This window comes from Pleurodeles waltl, chromosome 11, assembly GCF_031143425.1.
Source record: "Pleurodeles waltl isolate 20211129_DDA chromosome 11, aPleWal1.hap1.20221129, whole genome shotgun sequence".
NCBI lineage: Eukaryota > Metazoa > Chordata > Amphibia > Caudata > Salamandridae > Pleurodeles > Pleurodeles waltl.
Genome location: NC_090450.1, coordinates 67,963,011 through 67,988,557, shown reverse-complemented (window position 1 = coordinate 67,988,557; position 25,547 = coordinate 67,963,011). Strand labels below are relative to the sequence as shown.

Sequence of the window (25,547 nt, the reverse complement as noted above, 5' to 3'; positions counted from 1 at the left end):
AGGTGCGGGGCGATGATGTCGTCGGCTTTGTTAAAGATGAAGTGCGGGCAGGGGTCCGAAGGGGCGCCGGAGTGGATAGAGTTCATGATGGATTTGGTTTCTTCCGTGTTGATGTGGGTCCAGTTGTTGAGGGTGATGTCCGGGGAAGCGGGTTCAGTGGTGTATGGTTGGGTCTGGTGTCCGAAGCTGTCGTGGAGGTCGCTGATCTTGCGATGGAAGAAAGTGGCGAGGGATTCGCACAAATCCTGTGAGGGCGTGACGGCGTTGGCGCTGGCGCTGGGGTTGGAGAACTCTTTGACGATGCTGAAGAGTTCTCTGCTGTTGTGGCTGTTTTTGTCTAGTCTGTCGGTGAAAAAGTTCCTTTTGGCAGTGCGGATCAGGTGGTGGTGTTCGCGTGTAGCGTTCTTGAGGGCGGTCATGTTGTCAGCGGTGTGGTCCTTGCGCCAGGCCTTCTCAAGGGCACGACAAGTTTTCTTTGATTCTTTGAGGGTGTCAGAGAACCAGAGAGGTTTTTTGGTGTTGGTCTGTCGATGCGTGCGTTTGAGGGGAGCAAGGTTGTCAGCGCAGTTGGAGATCCAGTTTGTGAGGTTGAGAGCTGCGTCGTTGGGGTCGGTGGTGAGGGTGGGTTGGTTGGCGGCGAGAGCGGAGAAGAGTTGCTCTTCAGGGATCTTGTTCCACTGTCGATGAGGGATGGGTTGAGTGCGGAGGTGGGAGGTCTCGCGTCGGAATGTGAAGTGGACGCAGCTGTGGTCGGTCCAGTGTAGGGCAGAGGTGTGGCTGAAGAAGACGTGTTTGCTGGCGGAGAAGATAGGGTCGAGCGTGTGTCCGGCGATGTGGGTGGCGGTGTTCACCAGTTGTTTGAGGCCGAGGTTGGCGAGGTTGTCGAGCAGGGTGGTGGTGTTGGGGTCGTTGTTTTGTTCCAGATGGAAGTTGAGGTCACCTAGGAGGATGTAGTCCGGTGAGGCGAGGGCGTGCGGGGAGATGAAGTCGGCGATGGCGTCGCTGAAAGAGGCGCGAGGTCCGGGAGGACGGTAGACGAGGGATCCTCTGAGGGTGGTCCTTGGGTCGGTGCGAATCTGAAAATGCAGGTGTTCAGCGGCGAGGGGGGGGTCTTCGGTGGAGGTGGTGACGCTGATGGAGTCTTTGAAGATGATGGCGACACCTCCTCCTACTTGGTTGGTGCGGTCTTTTCTGGAGATCTTGTAGCCTTCGGGGATGGCGGTAGCGATGTCTGGAGCAGAGGAGGCGTTCATCCATGTCTCCGTGATGAAGGCGACGTCCGGGGCTGTGGAGTCCAGGAGGTCCCAAAGTTCAACGGCGTGCTTGTGGACGGAACGAGCGTTGATCAGGATGCACTTGAGGTGGTTGATGGCGCGTGGGCTTGTGGTCGTGGTAGTTGCGTGGTGGAAGATGCGTTTGCAGGAGTTGCAGGCGAAGGGTCCATGGGTGCGTTTGGGGTGAGCTAGGAAGCAGGTTTTGGAGCGCCCTGGGCTGAGGGCGTGGAGGGTGGTGGGGTCGTAGCGGATCAGCGGGGCTTGGGGGAGCTGGGGACCAGGGGTCGTGGCGCTGGGCGCGGGCCAGGCGCGGACGGGCGCAGATGGGCACAGACGGGCGCAGACGGGCTTGCCTCTGGCGCGCCAGCGGCGTGCCCGCTGCGCGGCCGCGCAGCGGCCGCCATAAGAGGTAGGAGGGGGGGGGAGGGGTCAGCTGGGGGCGAATGGGAGCTGGGGGGCGGGGGCGTGCAGGAGGTCGCGGCGGGAAAGCGCGAGGGAGGGGGGGGGACAGGTAGAGTGAGAGGAGCTGGGGGAGGGGGTTTAGGGTGGAGGAGGGTGAGTGTTAGGAGGTTTGGAGATTAGGGAGAGAGATAGGAGTAGGGTTGTGAAGATAGGGGAGGGGGGGTTGTAGAGGTGGGTGAGGGAGAGAGGTAGAGTGAGAGGATAGGGAGATAGGTAGTAGAGGGGGTGGCGGGAGGGGGGGAGAGATAGAGAAATAGATAGAGAAAATAGATAGAGAAGTCGATAGATAGGGAAATAGATAGATAGACAGATAGGTAGGTAGGAGGAGGTGGAGAGTGGGGGAGTTAGATAGTGAGATAGGGAGCTAGAGAGATAGGAAGATAGGAGGAGTGAGGGAGGTAGATAGCGAACGGGTTAGCTAGGGGTGAGAGAGGGGGAGGCGAGTGAGGGAGGGGGATGAGGAAGGAGCAGGAGGGCAGGCTCGGGGGAAGAAGACGGAGGAGGTAGAAGAGCCGAAGACAGGAGAACAGAAGACAGAAGAACAGAAGACAGAAGACCGGAAGAGCAGAAGAGCAGAAGAGCAGAAGAGCAGAAGAGCAGAAGAGCAGAAGATCGGAAGAGCAGAAGAACAGAGAAGAACAGAGAAGAACAGAGAAGAACAGAGAAGAACAGAGAAGAACAGAGAAGAACAGAGAAGAACAGAGAAGAAGAACACAGAAGCACCGAGAAGAACAGAGAAGAAGAACACAGAAGACCGGAAGAACACAGAAGAACAGAAGGGAAGAACAGAAGAACACAGAAGAAGATTGCAGAGGGGGAGCGAGGAGGAAGAGACAGAGAGGAGGAAAAGAAGCAGGAGCAGGAGAGAAGGTGAGTGGCGCGGGTACTTACTCCTCTTAAAACAATGCCAGGATGACAGTAATACCTGCAACCAAGCTACTATGAAAAGCACAGATTTCAGATCACTCCATGTAACATGCGTTCTCGTACTGAACGCTACCATTAATGAAACCAGCTAAACTTGGCACTAGTTTTTTTTAGCACGGTTAAAAAAAAAAAAAAAACACACACAGGTACAGCACTGTATCATTGTGTTCTTGTGGGCATGCAGCCATTTATTAACCTTTAAATAATTATCTGATATCAACGTGAACATTTATGTCATGGCTTGAAATCATGTTGTGCATATACAAACGACTAAAAGCTGAAAATGGATTCGAAAACAGATGATTTTTTAATTGAAATTAACTGTCAAATCTCTGCAAGGCTTTACATACAAGAATGGGAGAAGGGAAACTATTAGGGGTTTCAGGATGGTGACATAATACACTGTTGTAGGAAGTTGGCTCTGTATGTGCTATTTCAAAGTAAGGAATAGCATGCACAGAGTCCAAGGGTTCCCCTTAGAGGTAAAATAGTGGTAAAAAGAGATAATACTAATGCTCTATTTTGTGGTAGTGTGGTCGAGCAGTAGGCTTATCCAAGGAGTAGTGTTAAGCATTTGTTGTACATACACATAGACAATAAATGAGGTACACACACTCAGAGACAAATCCAGCCAATAGGTTTTTATATAGAAAAATATCTTTTCTTAGTTTATTTTAAGAACCACAGGTTCAAATTCTACATGTAATAGCTCATTCGAAAGGTATTGCAGGTAAGTACTTTAGGAACTTCAAATCATCAAAATTGCATGTATACTTTTCAAGTTATTCACAAATAGCTGTTTTAAAAGTAGACACTTAGTGCAATTTTCACAGTTCCTAGGGGAGGTAAGTATTTGTTAGTTTTACCAGGTAAGTAAGACACTTACAGGGTTCAGTTCTTGGTCCAAGGTAGCCCACCGTTGGGGGTTCAGAGCAACCCCAAAGTCACCACACCAGCAGCTCAGGGCCGGTCAGGTGCAGAGTTCAAAGTGGTGCCCAAAACACATAGGCTAGAATGGAGAGAAGGGGGTGCCCCGGTTCCGGTCTGCTTGCAGGTAAGTACCCGCGTCTTCGGAGGGCAGACCAGGGGGGTTTTGTAGGGCACCGGGGGGGACACAAGTCCACACAGAAATTTCACCCTCAGCGGCGCGGGGGCGGCCGGGTGCAGTGTAGAAACAAGCGTCGGGCTCGCAATGTTAGTCTATGAGAGATCTCGGGATCTCTTCAGCGCTGCAGGCAGGCAAGGGGGGGGTTCCTCGGGGAAACCTCCACTTGGGCAAGGGAGAGGGACTCCTGGGGGTCACTTCTCCAGTGAAAGTCCGGTCCTTCAGGTCCTGGGGGCTGCGGGTGCAGGGTCTCTCCCAGGCGTCGGGACTTTAGGTTCAAAGAGTCGCGGTCAGGGGAAGCCTCGGGATTCCCTCTGCAGGCGGCGCTGTGGGGGCTCAGGGGGGACAGGTTTTGGTACTCACAGTATCAGAGTAGTCCTGGGGTCCCTCCTGAGGCGTCGGATCTCCACCAGCCGAGTCGGGGTCGCCGGGTGCAGTGTTGCAAGTCTCACGCTTCTTGCGGGGAGCTTGCAGGGTTCTTTAAAGCTGCTGGAAACAAAGTTGCAGCTTTTCTTGGAGCAGGTCCGCTGTCCTCGGGAGTTTCTTGTCTTTTCGAAGCAGGGGCAGTCCTCAGAGGATGTCGAGGTCGCTGGTCCCTTTGGAAGGCGTCGCTGGAGCAGGATCTTTGGAAGGCAGGAGACAGGCCGGTGAGTTTCTGGAGCCAAGGCAGTTGTCGTCTTCTGGTCTTCCGCTGCAGGGGTTTTCAGCTGGGCAGTCCTTCTTCTTGTAGTTGCAGGAATCTAATTTTCTAGGGTTCAGGGTAGCCCTTAAATACTAAATTTAAGGGCGTGTTTTAGGTCTGGGGGGTTAGTAGCCAATGGCTACTAGCCCTGAGGGTGGGTACACCCTCTTTGTGCCTCCTCCCAAGGGGAGGGGGTCACAATCCTAACCCTATTGGGGGAATCCTCCATCTGCAAGATGGAGGATTTCTAAAAGTTAGAGTCACTTCAGCTCAGGACACCTTAGGGGCTGTCCTGACTGGCCAGTGACTCCTCCTTGTTGCTTTCTTTGTTCCCTCCAGCCTTGCCGCCAAAAGTGGGGGCCGTGGCCGGAGGGGGCGGGCAACTCCACTAAGCTGGAGTGCCCTGCTGGGCTGGGACAAAGGGGTGAGCCTTTGAGGCTCACCGCCAGGTGTCACAGCTCCTGCCTGGGGGAGGTGTTAGCATCTCCACCCAGTGCAGGCTTTGTTACTGGCCTCAGAGTGACAAAGGCACTCTCCCCATGGGGCCAGCAACATGTCTCTGGTGTGGCAGGCTGCTGGAACTAGTCAGCCTACACAGACAGTCGGTTAAGTTTCAGGGGGCACCTCTAAGGTGCCCTCTGGGGTGTGTTTTGCAATAAAATGTACACTGGCATCAGTGTGCATTTATGGTGCTGAGAAGTTTGATACCAAACTTCCCAGTTTTCAGTGTAGCCATTATGGTGCTGTGGAGTTCGTGTAAAACAGACTCCCAGACCATATACTCTTATGGCTACCCTGCACTTACAATGTCTAAGGTTTTGCTTAGACACTGTAGGGGCACAGTGCTCATGCACTGGTACCCTCACCTATGGTATAGTGCACCCTGCCTTAGGGCTGTAAGGCCTGCTAGAGGGGTGTCTTACCTATACTGCATAGGCAGTGAGAGGCTGGCATGGCACCCTGAGGGGAGTGCCATGTCGACTTACTCATTTTGTTCTCACTAGCACACACAGGCTTGTAAGCAGTGTGTCTGTGCTGAGTGAGGGGTCTCTAGGGTGGCATAAGACATGCTGCAGCCCTTAGAGACCTTTCTTGGCATCAGGGCCCTTGGTACTAGAAGTACCAGTTACAAGGGACTTATCTGAATGCCAGGGTGTGCCAATTGTGGATACAATGGTACATTTTAGGTGAAGGAACACTGGTGCTGGGGCCTGGTTAGCAGGGTCCCAGCACACTTCTCAGTCAAGTCAGCATCAGTATCAGGCAAAAAGTGGGGGGTAACTGCAACAGGGAGCCATTTCTTTACACAAGCCCCCCCCAGCCTACAGGCCAGGAGACTCAGCCCAAGCTGGGAGAGTCTTCCTAGTCTGTCAGGCGAGGAAGAGTAGGAGAAATAGGCTGGTTAGTTGCAGGGCCTACTCTGCCTTACATCCTTCTGTTCAGGTCATTCCCTTTGGGGAACTGACCCACTTCCACAGTGATAGGACCTAGTCTGAATTGCCTCTTGTCTGCCTCTTCAATGTCTCCACCCATTCTTTCTATTTTGGTCTTAGAGGTATCCACCTCTGCTAACCTTATCTTGGCCAGGGTTACCCCTAGCTTACCCAGAGAGGTTACCCAGAGCTGGAGTAACCCCACCATGACCAATAGGGTCAGGGGGCCTAACTTGCTACTTGGCATGGGGTCAGACCACCATGCTAAGGATAGTGCAGCCATAAAGGCTAACACCCAGCAGAGGCCACTGACAGCTGTCAGTGCCCAGAACCACACCTTTAGCTCTTCACCTAAAAGGGAAGGGGCTAAGTTACAGGCCTCTTTGGGTTCAGGTTGCCTGTCTGCTGTATTAGAGTGGGGGGTTACCACATCTTGTAGTAAACACCCTTCTTCCACTCTTTCTTCTGTTAGCTGAGGAGCCACCCACTCAGGTTTAACAGTTGCCTGACTAGCCAGGACTTCTTGTGGGTCAGGTTGGACTTTATCAGGACCATTTTTGGAGTTCTCCCCTACTGGAGCAGAATCTCCTTGGCTTGCTGTAACCTTGGCTAAAGGTTGTCCACCCTTCCTACTCTGTTTTCTTTTCTTCTTCTTCTGGTGCCTGCTTGCATTTACTGCAGAGGCAGGACTTCCAGAATCCTTGGGAGAGGACTGGCACTGGACCAGTTCCTCTCTTGGGCTCTGACTAACCTCTGGGTAGTCATTTCCAAGGAGACAATCAAGGGGGAGGTCTGTACTGACTACTACCCTTCTCCAGCTAAGAGTGCCACCCACTTCTATGGGTACTAAAGCCACAGGCCTCTTAGTGACCCTGTCTAGGCTAACTCTTACCCTGGCAGTCTCACCTGGGATGTACTGGTTTGAGAGCACCAGCTTGTCATGCACAATAGTGTGACTGGCACAAGTGTCTCTCAGGGCAGTGGTTGGGATTCCATTCACCAGTAGGTGGTGGAAGTGTCTACTTCCCTCTGGAATCTCCAACTCACCTGTTGGGCCCTGTTTCCAGTTGAAGGCTATGAAGACCTCCTCATCTGAGGAGTCATCTCCCATGGCTACACTGGTTACCCCTGGAATTTTGTTCTGGGGTTTGTTTTTGGGACAAGAAGTGTCCTTGGTGTGGTGCCCAGACTGTTTACAGTTGTGGCACCATGCCTTAGTGGCATCCCAGTTCTTACCCTGGTACCCACCTTTGTTTTGGGTTGTGTCTTGGGGCCCACCCACCTGTTCTGGTTTTTGGGGGCCTACAGAGGACTCTTTTTCTTTGTTTCTAGTGTCACCCACTTTCTCCTGGGGAGTTTTTGTAACCCCTTTCTTTTGGTCACCCCCAGTGGAAGTTTTGGTTACTCTAGTCTTGACCCAGTGGTCTGCCTTCTTTCCCAATTCTTGGGGAGAAATTGGACCTAGGTCTACCAGATACTGATGCAACTTTTCATTGAAGCAGTTACTTAAAATGTGTTCTTTCATAAACAAATTATAAAGCCCAACATAGTCACACACTTCATTTCCAGTTAACCAACCATCTAGTGTTTTTACTGAGTAGTCTACAAAATCAACCCAGGTCTGGCTCGAGGATTTTTGAGCCCCCCTGAATCTAATTCTATACTCCTCAGTGGAGAATCCAAAGCCCTCAATCAGGGTACCCTTCATGAGGTCATAAGATTCTGCATCTTTTCCAGAGAGTGTGAGGAGTCTATCCCTACACTTTCCAGTGAACATTTCCCAAAGGAGAGCACCCCAGTGAGATCTGTTCACTTTTCTGGTTACACAAGCCCTCTCAAAAGCTGTGAACCATTTGGTGATGTCATCACCATCTTCATATTTTGTTACAATCCCTTTGGGGATTTTTAGGATGTCAGGAGAATCTCTGACCCTATTTAAGTTGCTGCCACCATTGATGGGACCTAGGCCCATCTCTTTTCTTTCCCTTTCTATGGCTAGGATCTGTCTTTCCAAAGCCAATCTTTTGGCCATCCTGGCTAACTGGATGTCCTCTTCACTGGGGCTATCCTCAGTGATTTCAGAGGTGTTGGTCTCTCCTGTGAGGGAACCAGCATCTCTGACTATTATTTTAGGAATCAGGGTTTGAGGGACCCTGTCCTCCCTAGATAGGACTGGTAGGGGGGAATTTTCCTCCAAGTCACTATCCTCTTCCTCTGAGTTGCCACCCTCAGAGGGGTTGGCCTTTTCAAACTCTGCCAAAAGCTCCTGGAGCTGTATTTTGGTAGGTTTGGGGCCCATTGTTATTTTCTTTATTTTACAGAGTGACCTTAGCTCCCTCATCTTAAGATGGAGGTAAGGTGTGGTGTCGAGTTCCACCACAGTCACATCTGTGCTAGACATTTTGCTTCTAAAAGTTGGAATACTTTTTAAGAATCTACAACTGGTTCTAGAATCTAATTTCAAACTTTTAACAAACTTTTAAACTCTAAAAGACAATGCTAAACAGGGACTTAACACACAAGGCCCTAGCAGGACTTTTAAGAATTTTAGAAAAATTTCAAATTGCAAAAATGAATTTCTAATGACAATTTTGGAATTTGTCGTGTGATCAGGTATTGGCTGAGTAGTCCAGCAAATGCAAAGTCTTGTACCCCACCGCTGATCCACCAATGTAGGAAGTTGGCTCTGTATGTGCTATTTCAAAGTAAGGAATAGCATGCACAGAGTCCAAGGGTTCCCCTTAGAGGTAAAATAGTGGTAAAAAGAGATAATACTAATGCTCTATTTTGTGGTAGTGTGGTCGAGCAGTAGGCTTATCCAAGGAGTAGTGTTAAGCATTTGTTGTACATACACATAGACAATAAATGAGGTACACACACTCAGAGACAAATCCAGCCAATAGGTTTTTATATAGAAAAATATCTTTTCTTAGTTTATTTTAAGAACCACAGGTTCAAATTCTACATGTAATAGCTCATTCGAAAGGTATTGCAGGTAAGTACTTTAGGAACTTCAAATCATCAAAATTGCATGTATACTTTTCAAGTTATTCACAAATAGCTGTTTTAAAAGTGGACACTTAGTGCAATTTTCACAGTTCCTAGGGGAGGTAAGTATTTGTTAGTTTTACCAGGTAAGTAAGACACTTACAGGGTTCAGTTCTTGGTCCAAGGTAGCCCACCGTTGGGGGTTCAGAGCAACCCCAAAGTCACCACACCAGCAGCTCAGGGCCGGTCAGGTGCAGAGTTCAAAGTGGTGCCCAAAACACATAGGCTAGAATGGAGAGAAGGGGGTGCCCCGGTTCCGGTCTGCTTGCAGGTAAGTACCCGCGTCTTCGGAGGGCAGACCAGGGGGGTTTTGTAGGGCACCGGGGGGGACACAAGTCCACACAGAAATTTCACCCTCAGCGGCGCGGGGGCGGCCGGGTGCAGTGTAGAAACAAGCGTCGGGCTCGCAATGTTAGTCTATGAGAGATCTCGGGATCTCTTCAGCGCTGCAGGCAGGCAAGGGGGGGGTTCCTCGGGGAAACCTCCACTTGGGCAAGGGAGAGGGACTCCTGGGGGTCACTTCTCCAGTGAAAGTCCGGTCCTTCAGGTCCTGGGGGCTGCGGGTGCAGGGTCTCTCCCAGGCGTCGGGACTTTAGGTTCAAAGAGTCGCGGTCAGGGGAAGCCTCGGGATTCCCTCTGCAGGCGGCGCTGTGGGGGCTCAGGGGGGACAGGTTTTGGTACTCACAGTATCAGAGTAGTCCTGGGGTCCCTCCTGAGGCGTCGGATCTCCACCAGCCGAGTCGGGGTCGCCGGGTGCAGTGTTGCAAGTCTCACGCTTCTTGCGGGGAGCTTGCAGGGTTCTTTAAAGCTGCTGGAAACAAAGTTGCAGCTTTTCTTGGAGCAGGTCCGCTGTCCTCGGGAGTTTCTTGTCTTTTCGAAGCAGGGGCAGTCCTCAGAGGATGTCGAGGTCGCTGGTCCCTTTGGAAGGCGTCGCTGGAGCAGGATCTTTGGAAGGCAGGAGACAGGCCGGTGAGTTTCTGGAGCCAAGGCAGTTGTCGTCTTCTGGTCTTCCGCTGCAGGGGTTTTCAGCTGGGCAGTCCTTCTTCTTGTAGTTGCAGGAATCTAATTTTCTAGGGTTCAGGGTAGCCCTTAAATACTAAATTTAAGGGCGTGTTTTAGGTCTGGGGGGTTAGTAGCCAATGGCTACTAGCCCTGAGGGTGGGTACACCCTCTTTGTGCCTCCTCCCAAGGGGAGGGGGTCACAATCCTAACCCTATTGGGGGAATCCTCCATCTGCAAGATGGAGGATTTCTAAAAGTTAGAGTCACTTCAGCTCAGGACACCTTAGGGGCTGTCCTGACTGGCCAGTGACTCCTCCTTGTTGCTTTCTTTGTTCCCTCCAGCCTTGCCGCCAAAAGTGGGGGCCGTGGCCGGAGGGGGCGGGCAACTCCACTAAGCTGGAGTGCCCTGCTGGGCTGGGACAAAGGGGTGAGCCTTTGAGGCTCACCGCCAGGTGTCACAGCTCCTGCCTGGGGGAGGTGTTAGCATCTCCACCCAGTGCAGGCTTTGTTACTGGCCTCAGAGTGACAAAGGCACTCTCCCCATGGGGCCAGCAACATGTCTCTGGTGTGGCAGGCTGCTGGAACTAGTCAGCCTACACAGACAGTCGGTTAAGTTTCAGGGGGCACCTCTAAGGTGCCCTCTGGGGTGTGTTTTGCAATAAAATGTACACTGGCATCAGTGTGCATTTATGGTGCTGAGAAGTTTGATACCAAACTTCCCAGTTTTCAGTGTAGCCATTATGGTGCTGTGGAGTTCGTGTAAAACAGACTCCCAGACCATATACTCTTATGGCTACCCTGCACTTACAATGTCTAAGGTTTTGCTTAGACACTGTAGGGGCACAGTGCTCATGCACTGGTACCCTCACCTATGGTATAGTGCACCCTGCCTTAGGGCTGTAAGGCCTGCTAGAGGGGTGTCTTACCTATACTGCATAGGCAGTGAGAGGCTGGCATGGCACCCTGAGGGGAGTGCCATGTCGACTTACTCATTTTGTTCTCACTAGCACACACAGGCTTGTAAGCAGTGTGTCTGTGCTGAGTGAGGGGTCTCTAGGGTGGCATAAGACATGCTGCAGCCCTTAGAGACCTTTCTTGGCATCAGGGCCCTTGGTACTAGAAGTACCAGTTACAAGGGACTTATCTGAATGCCAGGGTGTGCCAATTGTGGATACAATGGTACATTTTAGGTGAAGGAACACTGGTGCTGGGGCCTGGTTAGCAGGGTCCCAGCACACTTCTCAGTCAAGTCAGCATCAGTATCAGGCAAAAAGTGGGGGGTAACTGCAACAGGGAGCCATTTCTTTACAACTGTCAAGAACAGTACTGTCAGGGTGGGCCCTCAATAAAAAAATCTTTGGTGTATTCGCTGTCAATTGTAAAAAACAGTGAGAATTGGAACCGCTATTTCTTGAATAAAAACTACACCTGTCAACAGCAACAAAGCAGCAATTAGATGAAGTTCATCTGTACAATCAAACTATCACTGTGTCATTGTTTTGAGAAACATGAAATTAATTCAGCCTGACAAATAATATGAACTTTGAGTTATTAATAAAGGATTAAGAAGTAATTTGTCGGCATAGTATTTACTAAATCTGAACATGTATGCATTAACAACTGAAAATACGCTCTGGAAGGCAAATAGTAACAAAATGCATTTTTTTTAATGTACTTTGTGCATTCTCTCTCCTCTTCCCTGTCACTTTTGGTCCTCTTGTGGCTGTTCTGTAATTTCGTCATCTCTCCCCTCTCGTTTACTCACCTATTTACGTCAGACTCTCAGCCCAGCTCCTCCACCACCACCTCAAGACCATGCAAAACGCAGCAGCAAGACTTGTCCTAGACTTCCCAGGCTGTCCCGCATCAACCCCCAGCACAGAGGTTTTCACTGTCTACCTGTGCTTAAGAGGTGCAAATTCAAGGTTCTCACCATCGCATACAAAGCCCTCCACAACACCGGACCCAATCTCATCAACCACAGACTCTTTTTCCACCAGTCAACCAGGGAACTCCATTCCACAACCCTCGCTATAGTCCTGAGAGTATGATGCAGTGGAGAGTGCTCCTTCTCCTACTTCGCGACCATGCTCTGGACTGAGCCCTCCACCACATGCATACCACGCACACTCTCCTCGACCTCAGGGGGATGCTCAAGACATGGCTCTTTGATGAGTGGATTCCAGTTAGCAGTGATTATCGACAGTGCCTGGATACCCCCTGGGGTGATAAGCCGTGCTTTAAAAATCTAATGATTGATTGATATTACTCTCTCTGCCCTCCTTCTGGTAAACTTCTACTGTCTCTCTGTTACTGTGTTTCTCTCTCCATCATTCTGTTTAGGCCTGTTGTTCTTAACCTTTTAACTTCTGTGGAGCCCCATGTAATCATCACTGGAATCTGTCAAACCCAACTGGATCTTCTTTGGAATCTGGGGATCCCCACTGAGTCATTACTGGAAGCAGGATGTCACGGCCTAAGTAATTTTGATGTTTTGAAGCTCAAAACAAGTATTCGTCAAACAAATTCACACATAATTAAATATTTTATTTAATATGCAAATATATAAAAAATAGGTTTAAATGGTAATTCAGATGTTTCGTTGTTGCACTGCACCCACTAATCAATCTGAGGATACCAACTTAATTTTGAGCCTCCAATTTCAAATTCTTTAACACTTACAGAACATTTAACATTTTTCAATTTACATTTTGCTCCTTTATTTATATATACTCTATATGTTATTATTAAACTTTCTAAGCATTCGCGGACACCTACGGATCCCTAGATCACAGGTTAAGCAATGCTGCTTTAGGCCACTGCTTCAGCCTTCGCCTAGGTCTTCCTCCTCCGTCGACCAACAGATTGCAAACATGCTACCGGCAGGTCACGCTTTTACACACGTTACGTACATCGCTGTCCCCCTGCCAGGCTCCCAAACATAGGAAGAGTGTTTGACCTGTCCAGCAAAATGAACTTCGCTGCACAGCTTTCTGTCCAATACCGTGGGACACTGCATGCCCTCTACTGCGTGAGCACAAGTCAACAGCTATGATTCATGCGAGAGACTCTCAGTTTTTAAAACCGAAACCGAAAATGGTTTAATTTAGCTTTCTTACGTCTAAAAGTGTCTCCACTGCAATAGAAGTCAAAAGCGGAAAATATAACACCAACTCCCAGATCCTGTATTTCAAATGTCCCCACGTGTGTATTATACCCCCTTGCCCCACTCGGTGCACCTCTGTATTAAAACGTCAAATCAACCAACGGGGGTCAAAGGTATTTACAAAGCATATTTAGCGCTCCAACTCGTGCGCAATGAAGCATAGCATCTACATACGGCAGAACCTTTGACCTCGAGTGAGGCTGAAGCCAGAGAAGAGCTCATAGGACGAACTCACAGCGACTTTTGCAGGACGCCCTCGTTCTGTTCAGGAGCCCTGGCTGGGGCTGAGGAGAGCTCATCCGTAAGGGGCCTGATGTCAGCGGCTGCGAGCGCCAGGGGGAGCTGGAAGCACCAACCCGCTGAAAACAAGCACTGCTACCACACAAACTGAGCCATGACTACTTAAGAGAAGCAACAGGAGACGTGACCCGTTCGTCACTTCCGGGACCTGGGAAGCAGACAGCGGTCTGGGGACAATGCAGGCTCTGATTGGTCAACACTTTCCTTCTCCCATTGGCCGAACGCTGTGAAGGCTCGAACTAGGGAAGGAGCTCTCATTGGATGAAATTGTGCCAGCTGTATGAGCCGCACTAAATAGCGTGGACCGACCGATCAGTGCATTTTTAAAATAAAAGGCTATGAGTTGTTTGATCTACTACTTTTCTTATTTATGTTTAAGCATATTACGCTTAAACATAATATACCTATTATGTTATGCTCAGTGAGTTTCCGGCTTCATGTAAATCCGTTGGTAAATCAGTGCTCAAATTAAGTTTTACCATGATGAGTGATTTATAGCTGAGTTTTAGAGTGCTGACTTTGAGTATACTTGATATTGGCAACGTAATCATGGTGCAGAATGCCACCGTTAGTTTGCCAGCTGGTAATTCTTTTTTTTAGACTTTATTTCAGGTTTTCAACAAACATACAGCGTTAGTCAAGCAACATTATAGTGGATTGGTCGTACAATCAATCACAACAGATAGATCGTCGGGTTGAAAAAAATTAGTCCGGTTTACAGGGTGTCATTTTGTGGCAGGGCATACTACAGCAAGGCATGTGTTCAGCTGTGAGGATTGGACTACGTATACAACATTTTTAACATCTGGTGTAGGGACACCAGGGACACGTGGGGCTTGGGGTACATCGTAGAGCAAGCTTCCCACCCCTAGGAAACACCTTACCGAGGTGCATCGCCTAGGTTCGTACTGCCTCCGTCTCATTTCCAGACTTGCTCTTAGCCTGCTCTTCTGCATCTGTTCCGTACAAGTAAGTCCTGCAGGGCCCCCAAATGCCCCTTAGCTGGAAGCTGCATGTTGGAAGTAACTCATGGAAAGTGTCTGACTGTGTACTGCAGCATGCCATGTTATTGTGCCATCCCTTAATTGTTGATAGCGGCCCGTGGTACCAGTGCATTGCCACCCTGCGCCTTGAAAGCAAGAGGCCTACAGCCAGAAGCATTGCCCTCACATCTTTGTCACACCCCATCAGTGCCAGTAAAGGTCCCGATTCAGCTGTAATAGCCCCCAGTTCCCCGAATACTCCCTGCCAGAAGATCTGAATCCCTGGGCATTGCCACGCCAAATGCACAGATCCAGCCTCCTTTTCTCACAGCGCTTACAGTGGCATTATCTCGCAGCCCCTAACAGGCAAGCCTGACCAGTGTGTAGAACACCCTATTGATGTATTTAAAGTGTATACGTCTGTCTACTGTTTAATAAACAGTCTTTATGATTGAACAGCAGAATTGCTATTGTTGATACGTGATGTTGACCGCCAAGTCCCATTCCAAAATCGCTCTTGTAAGCCCGGGTCTGCTCGCCTTGTGTGTGTGCACTGATACTTGCAACTATATAAACAAGCATTTGCTCTGCAACGGGTCTCACGTTTGCTCGCGTTAGAGCCATTAGCGTTGTAAACTCCTAACTGGACTTTTCTTGCCACATAAACTAATAATGAAATGTAAAACAGTTTCATATATGCGAGCCGATGTTCCCAATGAGCGTGAAGGAGACACAGAAAAGGAAACAGACTTTCGCCCGCAATAAAACTTATCCGCAAAAGTGCAATTATCCATGTTACCAGGAAAAGTGCAACTATCCATGTAATCAGCAAAAGTGCTTATCCATATAACAAGGTCGATGTCATGCAAATCGCTCGACTTCTGCCCAGCGAGATCACGCTGCACAGGAAATGAAAAGATAAAGTAGTGCAGAAACGGTCTGAAAACACGGAGCCTCGTATGTTTTCAGTAGTTTACCGGTGTGCTCAGGGCGGGCTAAACAACAGAAAAGGCATGACGTATGCATGCCTTTCACAAATAGAAACAATCAATTTTTAAAAGGCAAGCCCACAACCTAATGAAAGTGACGGGCGTGGCATGGGGGTGGTTAGAAGCCCACAGAGAGATTACAACACGGTCAAGAGCGCTTGCTCAACCCTAAAAAGGGTGGCTGTGTGCAAGAGCGGATAGTGCCAACTACTCTAGGGGCTCTAAAATATAATCTCCCAGGAGTGCTGGTAGTGCATGCCTAGCTCTATGAAAGTTGAATTGCGTCAACGCAGTAGGTTTATTACCACGATCACGCACTTGATCACAAACTACTCATTGCTCCCTCACTGAAAAACTCCTCCATGGTGTGTACATCTATGCCCCCAAACGCCTGTACCACTCCTCTTTCTTGGCCTATGGGCAACCATAAGCACCACAACAGCAGTATATGGGGTGAGTGCAAACGCGATCCTGCCTGATGCTCCAAGAGATTCTGCCAGGAGTTTCCATGATTCGAAGCTCCAATAATAAATGTTTTCAAACTTGTGTAGATGTATCCACAGCTACCCCTAGCGGGTTGCGGTGACATGTCTACAAGGTCATATAGTAACCGAGCGTTGCATAAGTTGAAATGTCCTATTGTTTGAGAATGTTACTAATATCTGGTCTTTCCTCGAGGATGGAAATAAAATCTTGCTGAGAGAGTTTCTTCCTGAGAACAAGATATGCAAGAGGCGGATGAGACAATGGAGTTACAGACAAGAGGGAAGGAGAGTGTATCTACCAAAAGAAAATGTTATAGTTAGCGTAGGTTTGTCAAGTTTAGGTCATCAAATTAGTTGTCGATTGTCTGAAATGAAAACACCCCATAGACTGACCAATCAGGAGTTGATTAGATTTTAGTATAATAATCTGTGTATGCTAATTAGGGGTAGTCAGAGAGTAGAATGCATGGACCGTGAGTTCGTTGTTCCTTGAGAGCAGTTGAGTGTCGAGATTAGCTGTCGTAAGGCCCAAAGCTGTTGATGGTGTCCTCAAGTGGAAGCTGATCTTTTGCTGTTACTACTATTGTGGTAATGTATGTTATTAAATGTGAATTGTGTCTTTCTTGCTTTTCAGTACTAACTGCAACTAACAATTATATTGCTGCACCTTATTAATTTTTATAAATTGAGTTAAGAGTTTTCTACATTTGTGTTTCTAAATTCTTTCACATGAAGCCCAACATGTAAACTAATCTGTGTTAGTTAGAGAAATGATCATCTATCGCTTATGATCTGGTTTGAAATAATTTTAATGATGAACTAATGACTTCTGTACAATTTGTATCGTTTTTTGTATTATTAATAAGTGTGATTCTATTGGAGATTATTTGTTTAACTGTATTAATCAAATTGAGATACATACACCGTTTCAATGAACCGCTCTTGATTCTTTATGCTTATCATTTGTGTTTTAGAGTTATCTTCGTGACCTTAGCATTGTTAATATAGGGAAATAAAACTCAAATATTCTTGTTACTAAACTGGTGTGATTATTGACTGAAGTTTAAAATGTTGAATATTGTTGATTTGTTATTTGGAATATTAGTTAGTACTCACAATTCCCATTGGCGACATCCCCTCAAACCTATTTCATTTCAATCCATTGTCCTCTAGCACAGGATCTCTTATATGGTATTAATAAAAGTTTGGATCTTGTGGTGCGCTCACACTACCCATCGGGAAACAGCCTTGTCTACCCAGCCGTAGCAACAAGTAGCGTAGCCACGCATGTGCCTGAAAGGCATCATGCATATGCGTGTTTCAGGCACACAGCAGGAACAGCTGGGAGAGGAACGCAGTGGCCGGGTAAATGGGGCTAGGGCGGGTGGGAGGTTTTTTAAGGACAGGCTGAGGTAGGTTTTAGAGTTTGGGGTGGGGTGTCAGGGTAGTTTTTAGGACAGAATGGGGTAGGTTTTAGGGTTTAGGGTGGGAGCCAGGGTAATTTTTAGGACAGAGTAGGTTTTAGGCTTTAGGGCGGGGGCGGGGCAGTTTTTAGGACAGGGTGGGGTAGTTTTTAGGAGAAGGTAGGTTTTTAGGGTGGGGGCGGGAGAGGGTGTTGGGGCAGTTTTTAAGGTAGGGTGGGGTAGGTTTTAGGGTTCAGGGCAGGGGTGGGGGCGGGGTCATTTCTAGGACAGAGCAGGGTAGGATTTAGGATTTAGGGCAGGGGTCGGGGTAGCTTTTAGGACAGGATGGGGTCATTTTTATGACAGGGTAGGTTTTAGAGTTTCGGGTGGGGGCGCCATGGTAGTTTTTGGGACAGGGTGGGGTATATTTTAGGGTTCAGGGCAGGGGTTCGTGATAGTTTTTAGGACTGGGAGGGGTCGTTTTTAGGACAGTGTAGGTTTTTAGGGTTCATGGGGGAGGCGGGGGGCGGGGTGCCGGGGTAGTTTTTAGGACAAGGCGAAGTAGGTTTTAGGGTTCAGGGCGGGAGGTCGGGTAATTTTTAGCACAGGGTGGGATAGGTTTTAGGGTTTAGGGCGGGGGTCGGAGTAGCTCCTAGGACAGGGTGAGGTAGTCTTTAGGACAGGGTAGGTTTTGGGGTTTAGGGCAGGGGGGTCAGGGTAGTTTTTAGGGCAGGGCATGGTAGGTTTTAAGACAGGGTGGGGTAGCTTTTAGGGTTTAAGGCGGGGGTCAGGGTAGTGTTTAGGGCTTAGCGCAGGGGTTGGGGTAGTTTTTAGGGCAGAGTGAGGTAGTTTTTAGGACAGGGTAGGTTTTAGGGTTTAGGGTGGTTCTAGGGGGTTGTTTCACACAACCACGCATGGCGTTACTACATATACCTTTATTAAGCAAGCTTTTACAACTAAATTTGTTGTAAAGGCATGCGTGGTAAAGATGCGGTCGTGGTTCCGACTGTTCAAAAAACTAGTAGCCAAGGTCCAATTCTCCCTTCCTCAAAAATGCCCAGGTTAGATTATTTGTCAGTGGGTAATCAATTGGGGGATGGACCAGATTGCCCCAGATCAGGAAAGGGAGTCCAAAAGTATTGAGAACCCACTTTGAGAAAATCAAAATTATTTCTGTTGTGTTAAATTATATTCAAGCAATGATACGTCAAAACCGCGTATTCAGTTCAAACATATTTATTGATCCTTGTACATGGAGATTTGTTCGAAGAACACATAGAGAAACAGCCGACAAGTGTTTCGCCCCCTTTACAAGGTTTTGAACTGAATTCGCGTATCATTGCTTGAATATAATTAGACAAAACATAAATAATTTTGATTTTCTCAAAGTGGGTTCTCGATACTTTTGGACTCTGGTTCCGACTGTGTTAAGCCATGTGTGGTCCTGCCATGCATGGTTCTGTCATACAACCCTACCCGTCCAACGAGTGAAAGCGTCAACTTAATGCAGCGTTCTACTGCTTCTGAGAGCCTCTGCACTGCCCTACCGTAATTGTCAAGCATCACTACCTCTGGGTCTGTGTGTACCTGTATCCCTAGGTAGTATACTGAGTACGTCATCCACTGCTGAGGATATTCAGATTGTACAGGCATCATGGCCAGGGTAAGCGGGAAGATAAGGGATTTGTTACAGTTAATTCGTAGCCCAGAATGCCCTCCGAACAGGACCAGCTCATGCAGCACTGGAGTCAGGTTATGTTCTGGGTCGCGAACATACAGTAGTGTGTCATCAGCGCACGCTGAAATAATTCAATTGTAATGCGGTAACTGAAGGCCTCAGTACGCATGTTACTCATGAAGTGCATAGGCCAATGACTTTGCCAATAAGGCATATAGCAATGGTGACAGGGTGCAACCCTGACAGGTGTCCCTGGGAATATCAATCGGTGAGGAGACCATGCCTTTGATCCAGGCTATTTACAAGCTGCAGAAACACTCCCCCTCCCAATCCAACCTGCTCCAGAACTGCATGCGTAAAGCTCCACTCTACTGAGTCGAAAGCTTTTTTAGCATTGAGGAACACCGCTGTGGCGTAGACGCCTGGGTCCAGTCTTTAGATCACTCCAAAAAGTGTCCTGAGGTTATACACTAAGATGGGACCTGGGATGAAACCGGTCTGCTCAGGGACCACTATCCCCGGGAGCAGATGGGCCAGTCGATTGGCAAGTATCTTCACGTAAAGTTTTGCATCCACGTTTTAAAGTGACAGTGTCCTGTACAACGAGCAACTTTTCAATGATATATGTGTGAGGTACTCCTTGGTGGAGTCTTCCTCACAGTTAGGCCATGACGTGTACAGATCAGTATAGTAACTAAGGAAGCAGTTGGAGACTGACTCAGTGGTGAGTGATGGCTACCCCTGTTCATCCAGCACCTCCAGAATCGCGCCATCATCCCGACTGGGTCACAGCAGCACAGCCAAAGTAGTGCCAAGGAGCTCATCTTCAACATACACCCGAGCAATTGCATATTTCCCCAAATAGTGCACCTCACTCAGCGCTGTTTCATGATATTCATCTATCTTGGTATTGATACTGCCTAATAGGTGTCTCGCCGCCATCTCCCTGGGCTGTTTTTCTAGATCCGAAATATCTACTTCTAGTTGGACCAACGACTACGGAGCGATCACAGGGCCCCAGCATGTTTAGACAAGATAACTCCTTGAATATAAACTTTAAAAGCTTCGCACACCGTGGTAAACTTATTGACAGAGCGAACATCGATGTTAAAGAATTTCTCAATGGCCTGTGCCAATTCATCTATGAACACTGTGCCTAATAGTGAATAAGGGTGGGAAGCGCCATGAGAACGCAGCCTGACCCCGGAGATGTACCAACCGGTGAGTGATCTGAATATGTGCGTGGTAGAGGTTTACATCGCTGAGCGGACGGAGCTAGCTCATGTGACAACAGCCAAAAGTCAATGCGTATGTGGATGTTCTGGAACAGTGTGTGTACCCTGATTCTACTGGTGACCGGTGATGCCATATGCCTAGAAGCCCATTGTGCGCTGCTATGTCTGCAATGGCGCGAGCCGCCACCGAGGGTCATCGAGGTAGGACCCTGGGGCGGTCACAATCTGGGCATAACACACAGTTAAAGTCACTGCACCATATATGAGGCAAGCTGGCACATTGAGTCAATGGGCATTGAAAGTGTGATAGAACTGGGGGTCATCATAATTTGGTCTGCACCCACCTATCAGCAAGACCATCAAATTATCTTTGCTACAATGAGCCACTACACATCGGCCACCAGGATCTGTGTACAACTCCTGCAGGTTGACCCTCGAGCCTCTATGAGCCCAGACAAGGACGCCTCTGGCGTGTGTGGTGAAACCTGCTGGGCAGTAAAGGCCTTGCATTCTGCGGTACATCAACATTCCACACCCAGGCGCCAAATACATTTCCTGTAGCATGGCAACATCTATTCTGTGCCACTGAAGATAAGCTACCACTTTGTGCAGCTTCCTGCAATCGTTTAACCCCCTGACATTCCAGGTACTAAACCGGATCACCGACAGGCCAGCAGGCCCTGCCGTGGACCTCAACCCATCATCCTCCAACATCCAATGCTTCCATAGACCCTGAGACTTCTGTCAAAATGTTTAACCAATGTTGTATTCAGGTTCACTCACAGGTGGCTGCTGTACGCAATTTATCCCACCTCCCTCCCACGCTGTGGCTTCCAGCAACTGACAGCAACTTTTCCCCTCCCCAGACCCACACTTAACCCAACCATTGAATCCACAAACTGAGTCCGTTGGTGCAGATCAGGTGGTGAGGGTTGAGGTTGCCTGGACCAGCTGTAGCTGTCAGAGGCTGTGTACTGAGTACAGCATGTGCAACAAACTTTACAACATTACAGAATCTGTATTACCTTTCTAGCCGTGACCTTTAGGATTATAACATTTTACACATAGTGGGGACTACCATGCCCCCTGGTGCAGTGATCAAGTACTACATGTGTGTTCCTGAGACTCACCTGCCCCTGTGAATCACGTACCCACTCATGCTAGTAGATAACAATGATAATCGTACATATCAGACAACCACTTACAAAATATAAGGGAAACAGGGGGGTCGATTATCAAGTGTTCCTTTAAGAAGTCATAACTGAAAAGGGACCCCCCCTTCCACCGTCAGGATCAGCCAGCAAGACCGCTAGACCAGAGGTCAAATCACACAGCGACAAGAGACTCAAGCTTGTTCCGCAGATCTTGCTGGTTATATTCTTTCCCAATGTCTGACCAGGGTTCCCTGGGCCTCAGAAACTGCTGTTGTTTCTTCCGGTCTGTAAATATGGTGATTTTGCCGTCAGTCATTACCCTCAGCCTAGCGGGGTATAACATGTTGTAATCAAGCTGCAGTTCCCACAACTTTTCCTTTGCTGGGGAAAATTGCTTGCTCGCTTAATGCACTTGATGAGTAAACTCTGGATACAGGGACAGTTCTGTACCCCCATACCAGAGTTCCTTAAGGTTCCTGTGCCCTACGGAGTGCAGTATCCTGGTCCCTGTAGTTCAGCAGCCTTGCAATAATGGTACAGGGAAAGGCGACCAGGATTGGTCGCGGTTCAAGGGTACAAAACGTGCTTTCCTTAACAAACATGTCTCACCTCACGCCCCACCAAAGCCGAGAGGAGCTACACTACAAAACGTTCCATGTTGTCTATGTTGGTGGTTTCGGCTATGCCCATTATTCTGATGTTGTTCCTTCCAGAGCGTGCTTCAAGGTTTTCCACCTTTGCTTGCAATGCAAGGAGGAGTTTGTCCATCCACTTGTGTGCGGCCAGGATTGTGACTTGTTTATCCTCAGCTTCTGAAAGTTGCCTTTCCACCATATCCAAGCATTCCGCATGCTTGTCCATTCTTTCAGACATACAATCTATTCTGAAAGTTAGGGCATCAATCTTTTCAGCAATTTTCATAAGGCTATGCTGCATAGCCACTAGGATCTGTTTCAAGTCTCTGTCTGCTTCTGCATTTGGTTCTTTGCCTATATCTCCTGAGTGGCTGCGTCCTCATCTCGGACCCTCGATGCCTTCCGCAGGTTGTATTGCAGCTTTGGCTGTGACTTGGCCGTTTTGCCCATCTCTTTGGTCAAGAGACGTTGCACCTAGCACCAGGGTGTCCTCATCAGGCACAAGTTGATCAGGGGAACCCCTGGTCAGTTGTCGTAAGTCACATATTGATTTCAGTTATACAGATGCTTGCCCTGCACCAGCTCATGACCCCAGCAAGGGGCCGCCAGATCCATGATGCACAGGTGCTCCTCCGACTGCGTGGGGGACAATTGCAAGAAAAATCAACTACTGCCACCGGCAATGGCGGACTGCAACTGTGCCTGTGTGTCTTCTCCACTGGCAGTCCACAAAGACCGAACAGGCCTCGCCAGTGTCAAGAAGGCAGTCCACCTCAGTAGGGTGGGTACTAATATCTTTTGTCCTGTAGGTCTTGGTAATCTCTGTTCCCGGGGGCCCCCAACGTCAGGATTTGGGCAGTAGGTGGACAACATGTGTCTGTTTCAGGCAAGACAGCCCAGGGCATCAGGGTTCTCATACGCAAGTCTTATTTGGGGCCCAGTCACTTCCAGTTGCTGGCTGCCATCACAGTGGCCTGCGCTCCCTATGATGTTCATGTCACAAGGGGTGCCTGCTATGCTACTGCTTTGCCTCACTCGTGCAGGGGTCCAGCTGATAGTTTTGCCCACCTTCTCTCCAAGACAGACAGCATAACGTGTAGTGGGGCCACCACCAGGGTCCGCAAGTCCCTTCCTGCCCGCAAATGTGTCTGCCGATAGGGCTGCACACTCGGGCTTCCCAGCACTTATTTCCCCCTACACAGTCTCATGGCAATGCACTCCGCAGCCAGCCCCCGCACCACCTCCATTCCGCAGAGGGCCACTATTATAGTCACGGGGGAGGCAGTTGTTTGCCCCTGAGCATTTGGTTCTTTGCCTACAGCAGACTCCCAAGGCGCCCGGTTACGCAGCCAAATTCCACAGCGGTGAGGCCTCTGCACCCATCACAAAGCGTCCCAGTCTTGTTGCCGTCCCTTGTTCGGACCCGCTGCAGGCAGCACAGCGGATGCCACTCGACTGTAAATCTGTAGCCTGCCAGTTATAGCAAGCAGCATGCAGTCGGTCACGGCTAATTTCATGCATTATATGCACCAGGAGGCTCTAGGATTATTAAACATCTGGCAAAGCACTCCTACCAAGCGGCCATCTTCGAACCCGGCAACCTCCGTCCCATCGCCAGCTTGCAATTCTTTACACGGTTTTATCTTCTGTTTGGAGGGCCCGACAGCTTTATGATTACAGAAGATTATCACGATTGGTTGTACAGTATTTAAAGAGGCTATATAAAGAGGATATACTTGTATAAAATAGCAAATATATGTGTATGGGTTACATTAATTGTACATTTAAGAATGATTTAATGATTGGATCAATTGTTTTACATTGATGAATGTAAGGTGCAATTGCAAAAATATAAGGAGCTACCCAGTAACCCTAGAGCCTGGGTAAGGTAAATCTTATATATAACACAAATGGTTATGAAGGGGGAATCATACCCTAGACAAGTTTATTGACATCAAGAAAATTCTAATACAACATATAGTCAATTAACTCAAGTAGCATAGTAAAAATAGGCGCTCCAAAGAAATGTAGCAACGCAGTGCAAGTAATTAGGTGAGAAAGTGCATCAGTGTATTTGAATAACGTATTTTCAATTTTTTTAAACTGTAACACTAAAAGTTATTTAAAAAAAATTAATTGCAATCAATTCTATAATCAATTTGAATAATTATTAATACACATTTAATGCACATTTAAAAAAAAAATATTTAGGTGAAAATGTATTTTTTAAAATTGAATTTATATTATTTACTAAAACGCTCAAGGTGTGAATCACTACAGAACTTCAAGTCACCATATATCAGTATCGTTAGTAGCCAATGAAAATATAAATAAACCAGATGAATGAAAACATCAGTTGGTTAGAATTTCTCCTCCATAATTTAAAATTCATGAAAATCATTTTAATTTAACTTCAATAATGTATGTTTTAATTGGTAATTATTTTATTAGTGCTGAAGCATTTTATTATTTTGTTCTACATTTAAAGTAAATATATAAAATGTATTTACATTAACATTTAACATAAAATATTTGTAATATTTATTTTCGAGTTAATTTTTTAAATGTTCCCTTTACAATATGGAGAATCTGAAAATAAATATTACAAATACTAAAAATAAATTCCCACTGAACGAAAAGGGCATTAATAACTATTAAAAGTGATGTGTCGAATGTATTAAAAATAATGTAATTATTATTTTTTAAAATTTATCGTTAACATTCTTTTTTAATTCAAAATAGGCTATTACAGTATTTTATTAATAAATAATTAATATCTACTGTTTTTATAAATTATGTTTAATGTTAATTTATATTTATATTTTTAACTATATTAAATAATTTCATGCAACATTATTTTCTTTTGGGTTCCATTTAAGGTCCTGCCTCCATTAACTTCTGTGAAAGGCTGTATCAGTATCAATGGTTGAGCATGTGTATTGCTGGATAAGCTACTATATTTTTTCTAGTCGTAACTTACTTTCAGAGAGCCTGATTCACAAACGTAACTTACACTTTTAAAAATATATATATTTTGATCAACAGTTGCTCAGTAACACAAACACAGCAATAGATCAGTAGCATAATATTGAACTGAACGACAAACTGCATAAGCATAGACATCAGAGTAACCATAAATACACAGTAAGCAGGTGCAACTGGTCCAAGCGCAATGGACCCCCAGAAGCTCTTCACCCTCAACCCCTCCAACCCTGAACCTTCCCAGTAAGTAACCTCTGTGCAAGCGCCACCCATCCCAGACCATGTCCGATTTTTTTGGGACAACCCCTAGTCTGATACACTACTTGCTCAGCCTAGCGGCACCAGTCTAAGGGTCTTATTATTCGTTTGACAGGCCCACTGCAGGACCACTAAACTTGCAGGAAGGACGCTACCATCATGGTAGTGGTGCCTCCCCAGGCCTATTACAATATTCCCATTGGGCTGACTGGCGGGAACACTTTAGTACGTGGTTCCCGCCAGGCTACAGTGCTACGATATAGGCCAATACCGTAGCACTACAGCACCCTCAGAATGCGCACTGTCGGCAAAGCTGACCGTGCATTTTCTGACAGTGCTGGGCAGGG

At 47.7% G+C, this 25,547-nt stretch overlaps 1 protein-coding gene across 3 annotated transcripts in view; it reads right to left on the bottom strand.

The window, feature by feature from the left end:
- Nucleotides 1–13,541, bottom strand: part of MFN1 (mitofusin 1) — a 206,586-nt gene extending 193,045 nt beyond the window's left edge. The window contains exon 1 of one of the 3 annotated variants that reach the window (XR_011199355.1): nt 13,334–13,541. The gene's annotated coding sequence lies outside the window, so the exon portion shown is untranslated. Of the gene's footprint in view, nt 1–13,272 lie in introns of all 3 variants that reach the window. The other 2 variants (XM_069213075.1, XM_069213073.1) reach the window with 2 other exon arrangements.
- Between the last annotated feature and the right edge of the window lie 12,006 nt (nt 13,542–25,547).